Genomic DNA, 8848 nt, shown 5'->3' on the forward strand with positions numbered 1-8848 from the left:
TAGGGGAGGGGGGAGGAATGAGGGAGAGTGAGAACGGTGCGGGGCAGCGCGTGGCGACGTCCGGTCCATCCAGAGCGACGAGGGGAGGACAGGCAGGCAGGGAGGGAGGAGGTGGCGCGGCGCGGCGGTGCGCGCGCGTCGGGCACGCGCCGTTCCCCTGTCGGGGAGGTAGACGACAGAGGAGGGGGGGAAACCAGGTGGGCTGGGCCGCCTGCTGGCTGGGCCGGCCTGCTGCGGCTGGGCTGCACAGGGGGGGGAAGGCCCAGGTAAACCCCTCCTTCTTTTATTTTTGTTTTCTAATTTTTCTGACATTTGTTTTGATTTAATAAATATATTAAATCATTTAATTTCCTTATGCTAATTTTTGCAGGAGCTAGATATATTATTCCAGAGCTCTTTTATAATTGGCATAATTTTTGGACCATATTTCATATATATAGAAATATATTTCCAATGCAAATATTTATCGAATTAATCCAAATGGCCAAAATAAATATCCATGAGCTCCTAAAAATATTGTTTTGATTTTTATCTCTGTCCAATATTTTCAGAGAGCAACATGAGCATTTTCTTGGACCCTTTTGGAGAAATTTTTATTTGGGTCATTTTCAAAAATGATTCTGAGGGTTCCACCAATCCTCATTTCAAATTTAAATGAAATTTAAATATGATGCACAAATGGCTAGCTAGTCTAAGTCATACCAGACTAGGGATGTGACAACTCGCCCCCACTTGAAAGAATCTCGTCTCGAGATTCAGGGGTCGACGGAAAGAAAGTGGGGTACTCCAGTCGAAGACGATCTTCTCGCTCCCAAGTAGCTTCTCTCTCAGAATGATGAGACCACTGAACTTTGAGAAACTTGATGTTCTGACGTCGAGTAACACGCTCTGCTTGATCAAGAATGCGAACCGGGTACTCTCGGTATGTGAGGTTATCTTGGAGATCAAGCGTTTCGTGGTCCACTCCGCGGATAGGATCCGAGAAGCAACGCCTGAGTTGAGAGACGTGGAAGACATCATGAACTCGAGAAAGATGTGGGGGTAGTTCCAATTGGTAGGCAACCTCTCCTCGTTTAGCGAGAATGCGAAAAGGACCAATGTAACGAGGAGCCAACTTGCCCTTGATACCGACACGATGGGTACCCTTCAAAGGAGTAACCCGAAGGTAAGCTTGGTCGCCAATTTCATAAGTCATATCCTTATGATGACGATCATACTGACTCTTCTGACGAGACTGGGCTGTTTTCAAATTCTCACGAATGATGCGAACTTGCTCTTCTGCCTCCTGGATCATGTCCGGTCCAAAGAATTGTCTTTCACCGGTTTCTGACCAGTTCAAGGGTGTTCGACATCTTCGTCCATAGAGAACCTCAAAAGGAGCTTTCTTGAGGCTGGATTGGTAGCTATTGTTATAAGCAAACTCGGCAAAAGGAAGACATTTCTCCCAATCCATACCGAATGAGATAACGCAAGCTCTGAGCATGTCTTCGAGAATTTGATTGACTCGTTCCACCTGACCACTCGACTGAGGGTGGAAAGCGGTACTGAAGGAAAGATGGGTTCCCATGGCAGTTTGGAAACTATCCCAGAAATGAGAAGTGAAAAGACTGCCACGGTCTGAATTGATCTCTAGTGGAACACCATGCAGTGACACTATTCGAGAAATGTATAAGTCAGCAAGCTGACTAGCAGTGATACTCTCTCGAACAGGAAGGAAGTGAGCCACTTTGGAAAGACGATCAACGACTACGAAGATAGCATTATTCCCTCTCTTGGTCCTGGAAAAGCCTGTGATGAAGTCCATACCAACTTTATCCCATTTCCATTCAGGAATAGCTAAAGGCTGAAGGGTGCCAGCAGGTCTTTGATGCTCTGCCTTAACGCGACGACATACGTCACATTTAGCAATGAACTCAGCGATTTCTCTCTTCATCCTAGTACACCAGAACCTCTGGCGTAGGTCCTGATACATCTTAGTACTACCGGGATTAATCGTGAGAGGGGATTCATGCGCCTCCTTAAGAATCAATTGTCGCAGATGTTGATTCTTGGGAACCACCAAGCGATTCTCAAAGAAAACAATACCACGATCATCCATAGAGAAACATCCACCAACTTCCTTCTTAATGTTTCTCTTGATCCGAGAAATTCCTGTGTCTTGATTTTGAGCAGCGATAATCCGATCCTCAAGATCAGGTTTTGCCACCAAGGTAGAAAGAAATCCGCGAGGAGCTATGTGAAGATTAAGCTTACAGAATTCCTCATGGAGAAGTGGTTGGCCTTGCTGCAACATGAGATTGTTGCAATAGGATTTACGGCTTAGAGCATCAGCCATGACATTGGCTTTGCCTGGGGTGTAGGTAATTCCTAGATCATAATCTGTGATCAACTCCAGCCAACGTCTTTGCCTAAGGTTCAGATCCGGTTGGGTGAAGATATACTTGAGACTCTGGTGATCGGTGTAGATCTCGCAACGTTTACCAAGAAGGTAATGTCGCCAGGTCTTGAGTGCATAGACTACGGCTGCAAGCTCTAGATCATGTGTAGGATAATTCTCCTCATGTGGATGTAACTATCGGGATGCATAGGCAATCACATGACGATCCTGCATAAGAATGCAACCTAGTCCCTGCCGTGAGGCGTCGCAGTAGATAATAAAGTCTTTAGTGAAATCCGGTGGTACAAGTATGGGAGCAGAAGTCAGGCGTCTTTTCAGTTCCTGAAAACTGTACTCACACTGTGGGGACCACTCGAACTTTTTATCTTTCTTGAGAAGTTCCGTGAGGGGTTTGGCTACTTTGGAGAAGTTTTCAACAAAGCGGCGGCAATAGCTGGCTAGACCAAGGAAACTCCTAACTTGTTTAACAGTCTCAGGTGGAGTCCAATCGAGAACAGCCTGAACTCTCTCGGGATTGACAACAATGCCCTTACCAGAGATTACGTGGCCTAAGTAGGTCACTTCTGGCAACCAAAATTCATACTTGGAGAACTTGGCATAAAGGCGGTGCTCTCTGAGTTTTTCTAAAACAAGTCTAAGATGTTCGGCATGCTCTTCCTCGTTCTTCGAGTAAATAAGAATATCATCGAGGTAAACCACGACGAACTTATCTAAGTACTCCATGAAGATCGAGTTCATCAAGCGGGAGAATGTGGCTGGGGCGTTGGTTAGGCCAAAGGACATGACGGTGTACTCGTACTGACCATAACGAGTGACAAAAGTTGTCTTGGGAATGTCCCCATTTCTGATCTTGATTTGATGGTAGCCTAACCTTAAATCCATCTTGGAAAAGACTGAGGATCCAGCAAGCTGATCATACAGGTCGTTGATCCTGGGAAGCGGATACTTGTTCTTTATCGTGACCAAATTAACTGGACGATAATCTACAACCATCCGGTCCGTACCGTCTTTCTTCTTGACAAAGAGGACGGGGGAAGCCCAAGGAGAAGAACTAGGACGGATGAAACCCTTTTGCAAGGACTCATCGAGTTGTTTCTTAAGCTCGGCTAGTTCTAGGGGTGCCATCTTGTAAGGTCTCCGGGAGATTGGAGCTGTTCCTGGGATAAGATCTATGACGAACTCTACATCTCTGTCAGGGGTAACACCTGGCAGTTCCTCTGGAAAGACATCCGGAAAGTCACGGACTACCGGGATATCTTCAAGGTCTGGAAGAGGGCTGGCATTAAGAGAATAGAGCTGACGCTTTGCAACTCTAGTGGAGACGGTGACTATCTTGCCAGATGGGTGTGTAAGTTGAACAGATCTTGTGTAACAATCAATCTTGGCATGATGAGCTGTCATCCAGTCCATACCCAAGATGATGTTAATATCTGAGGACTTGAGGGCTACAAGTGACGCAAGGAATACAAGTCTGTCAACAAGGATTTCGTTACCATGGCTTACACTAGAGGTTTGCCATTTGGATCCAGGAGTTTGGATGACTAGCGAAGTTGGCATATCGCAAAATGACATGTCGTGCAAACGAGCATAGCCTTCAGAAATGAAGGAGTGAGATGCTCCAGTATCGAATAGAACTGATGCTGGGTGACAATTGACGAGGAGTGTGCTAAGAACGACATCTGGATCATCATGAGCGTCTTTAGCTGAGACGTGATGCACACGTCCACGTTCAGTAGGGGCTGACTTGACACTGATCATCTTGCATGATGGCTTAATACAGCCTACAGTCTTCTCGGGCTGGGGTGGAGCATAACTAGTCTGAGAGCAGTCACGTGCATAGTGTCCTGGCTTCCCGCATGTGAAGCAAGTCCCTGAGGTTGGACGTGGACCCGCACTGACAAACGGTCTACCAGTAGGCCCGGGTGGAACATACGACTGAGCTGGAGAAGGCACCACATAGGATGGCCTCGGTGCATATCCGGAAGGAAGAGCGGAGTTTGGAACCCAAATCCGGCACTTCTGGGAGCTAGAGCCAGAGGAGGATCCCAAATCACGGGTGTGCTTACGAGACTCCTCGTAAGTGAGCTGAGCTGTCTCTGCATTGATGGCTTTGTTCACAAGGGCTTGGAATGTATCACAATGATGCAGGTGGAGATCACGACGCAACTTGGGGTTGAGACCCTTCCGGAACCTAGATTGCTTCTTGGCGTCCGTGGACACTTCTTCTGTGGCATAACGGGCGAGGTTCTCAAACTCTCTGCTATAAGCATCAACAGCCATCTTACTCTGGGTGAAACTACAGAACTCTTCTCTCTTGCGATCAAGAAGGGCCTGGGGAATGTGATGCTCACGAAAAGACTCAGTGAAATCCTTCCAGGTAGGAATCTGGCCGGCTGGAAGCAAAGTCTCATAGTTCTGCCACCAAAGACTAGCAGGACCTTCCAGGTGGTATGTGGCATAAGTGACCTTGTCATCTTCAGCTACGTTCGCAGAACGCAGCTTATGGGTGATGCTACGGAGCCAGTCATCTGCATCGAGTGGCTCGATGGAATGATGAAAAGTAGGTGGGTGCAAGCGAATGAAATCATGAATGGTAGCAGACCCTTTGAACTGATGTGCGGTGTTCTCCTCGATACGTGCCAACAAACGATTAGACTCACGCTTGTTCCTCTCCATCTCTAGCATGAGCTCTGTCAACGAAGACTGGTCGGGAGGATCCTCATCCCTACCATATCCATGGTTCTGGCTACGAGCAACGGAACTTCGCTTAGCCGATGACATCCTGAGAAACGAACCAAGGACGGAATCAGCATCAACTATGGACTGTAGAATGTAGGACAAGGAGTTAGTATCACTCGAACTCCTAGGCAATTCCGGCAGCATAACGGCAGTAAAATGCTCAGGATGAGACATCATACTAAAAATGGGGTAGTACAACAACTCAACATCACCACTCAAGGTTCTGGGATAGTACTAAACAGACTACACCGGAAATACTCAAAACTGGGTATGACTCTGATCAACCAGTCCTATGGGACTACGGAGTAGTAACACGTGATCCTGATAGACGGAAGAGAAGCCTAGTTCCTTAATCCCGTCGGAAAGATAGGATGACTCAGATCAGAAGGCCATGAGGTAAAGGAGTAAAAGAGCCTTACGTTCCTTCCCACAATCAATTCCCTTACATAACTAAAGAATTTCTAGACTCAACTTCGACCAGAATGGCTTGGTAATCCTACAGGCAGTCAGGCTCTGATACCAAAGCTGTCAGGACCCCGACTCAATGCCACATCGATCTAGCATGTAACACCTCATATCACTTTGTGGCCTCATGCACGGTATCCCCACGGGTGTCGCCTTACCTTTGCCCGGGACCGTTTGCGCCTTTTGGCACACGTATATGATGGTGTCGCTGGCATCCATATGATAAAGAGCTCGGGCTGACATGGCTAGTTGTAAACCCAAAGTGGCACTAACTTACAGGGACAAGCATCCATGACCCAACATCGAACGTGTCGGTCATCAGCGAGTGAATCCAGGCTGTAGCACTGGGCTAATAGGACTCCGGTGAACCGGGCTGTAGCGGGCTAACAGGACTCCGGTATTCATCGCGTGACATTTCCCCGAAGGGACAGACACAGGATCGAAGAAGGACACATGCCGGCCAGCCTAAGTGTTCCGGAGCAGTAGCAAGCTACCAGGGCTCAGTGGAAGCACTAAGAGACATTTCCCGGTAAGAGAGGCTACTAAGAATAAACAACTAGATAGTCAGATCCCACACATAGCACTACACATTACACGTACGCATAACATGCAAGTATGTGCTGTACAACATAGCATCACAGCATAACTCAACAATCATATAGATAAAGGCTCAGAAGAGCCATCATAGCATTTATTGCAAACAGGGGTCACAAGACCCGTCATACAGAGCATACAAGCAACAAGCGGAAGCATTACATGTCTGGGTACAGACATCTATAAATGAAAAAGGCTGGAAGCCTGACTATCTACAACATCCGATCAAGATCGTAGCTGAGGTACTAGCTACTAGTCGAAGTCCACGAGAACACTAGTAAGACCGAAGTCTCCGCTGCAAAAACATAAATAAAGCAACATGAGTACAAAGGTACTCAGCAAGACTTACATCAGATCCTATCATACATGCATCTGTATCAAGAGGTAATGTGGGGTTTAGTTGCAGCAAGCCAGCTTTGACTCTGTGGCTATCCTGTTCTACGACTACCAGAAACTCTGGAGGTGAAACAACGTACACGAGTCCACTAATCACCACACAAAACACTACTATGGATTCATACCCGTCTCCCTACGAGAAGGCCATCCATAGCACTCACACTTGTCTTGAGCATTTTAGAGTATCCACTTCAAGTTGTCTATGTACCATGTAAGCATCCAAGAAGTCCATAACCGCGGACCCGGCTATTCGAATAGATCATGTTAACCCTGCAGGGGTGTACTTCTTCACACACGCTCTCTCCACTTACCGCCATGTACACGTCATGTATCTCGGCAACCTTCAAGCGGAAGCCTGGCGAGGGTGTCGGCCACGACCTGACTAACCACACAAGACTCTAGCCCAGGTTTATCGCCTATTCGGGTTCCATCCGCAAGGAGATCCGGCCGGGGTGTCGCTTACGGCCCCAAACGATGTGTACAGGGTTCCCGAGCCCACCATCCGGGTGCCACTCGGTACACCAGGCCACGTGTGCCTAGTCTGTCCCAAGCCCACCCTGCCGGGTGCCACTTGGTAGAAAAATAGCACTACCTACAAACACTAGAAACTAGTTGCGACTCCTGGACAGAGATCAAGTTGGTTAATAAGTCGAGAGGGCTTGGAGCGCCCGGAGCCCAATGTGTGGTAGTATCGAGTCATTGGACAACATACATAGAACTCAGTGCTTAAGGACGGTTCCAGCGAGACAACCCACCATGTACTCCTACATGGCCTCTCACAGCTACCTTTACCAAATCGTGTTCACACACTTAACTCTCAGCATCAGAACATATCGTAACACTCCAATTCATTCCCAATGAACCAGACCTGACACAACTCCGAGAAATAGCAGGCATAGCATGGTAGGAACACATCAGTGGCTTCAATCAACTCCTACACATGCTAGTGGGTTTCAACTATTTACTGTGGCAATGACAGGTCATGCAGAGGAATGGGTTCAACTACCGCAGCACAAAGTAGCAGATGAATCGTTGTTTTCCTAATGCAATATCTGAGAGCAGGAGCGAGAGAGTAGGGTTTTATCAAAATGAACAAGGGGGTTTGCTTGCCTGGTAAATCAACAAGGGAGGCACTGCTTCACAGACAGGTACTCTGGAACGTCTCCGGAGCAGGACCTATCGAGAAGGAACGGTGCCGGCAATCAATACACAATCATATGCAACAATATGATGCATGAACATGGCATGTAGATGTGATGCTGTTGAGCTAATGCAACTAGTGTTCAATTGGTTTGAAGTCCATTTGACCCAAAGGTTCAAATGCATTTCTAAATTAAGTCTCTTATATATGCCATAATGTGTTTTTCCCATATTCAGCATGTATAAGTTGGTTTTTCATGCATGAAACTAGTACAGATGGAAAGGTTGCATTTTTCTGATAATTTTTCATATATAAATTATTTTGATCTGAGCTACGGTTGAATTGTTATGAATTTTTGAAGTTTAAATCATTTTCTGGATTTTCTGAATTATTTTAATTCCAGAAATCAAATTATAGCGCCAGCATGACGTCAGCACGACGTCAGCGGTCAACTGGGCTGGTCCGGGTCAAACCTGACGTGTGGGACCCACACGTCAGTGACAGGGGGGTTAACAGGGGTTAATTTAGTTTAATTAAAAGGTTAGGGGGCACCGGGGCCCACTGTCAGCCTCAGGGGGTTAATTAAGCGGCTGTTAGCTGCTAATGACGGCCACGTCATCCCACCGGAGTTCAACGCCGGCGAGCACACAGACGCGGCGGCGCTGATCGGAACGGCAGCTCCGGCGGTCAAATCGATGGCCGAGCCCATCTACGAGGAGATGGGGCTCGTGCGCATCCAACGGTGGCAGGGGGAGGAGCTGGGAAGGCCGGAGCTCGCCGGAGCAACGCTCGCGGCGGCGGTCGGAGCTCGGCTTCAATGCCGGGCTAGCTACAGAGCGCGGGGAGGCCACCTGAGGGCTCGGCGGCACCCTCGTGGCACCGGGAGTACGATGGGGTGCTCGATTTGGGCGGAGGAGGGCCGAGACGACGGCGGCGGCAAGAACGGCGGCGAGAGGCGTCGGCCGTGGTGGGGAACGGTGCTACGGCGCGCGGGCAGTTAAACGGGGAGGGGGAAGCGGTGGCGGAGCTCACCGCGGTTGCGGTGGCAGTCGAAGTGGACTCGGGGACGCACTGAAGCGGCCGGAGCATCGATGGGGATCCACGGCGGCCGGCGA

This window comes from Triticum dicoccoides, chromosome 1B, assembly GCF_002162155.2.
Source record: "Triticum dicoccoides isolate Atlit2015 ecotype Zavitan chromosome 1B, WEW_v2.0, whole genome shotgun sequence".
In the NCBI taxonomy this organism is placed as follows: Eukaryota; Viridiplantae; Streptophyta; class Magnoliopsida; order Poales; family Poaceae; genus Triticum; species Triticum dicoccoides.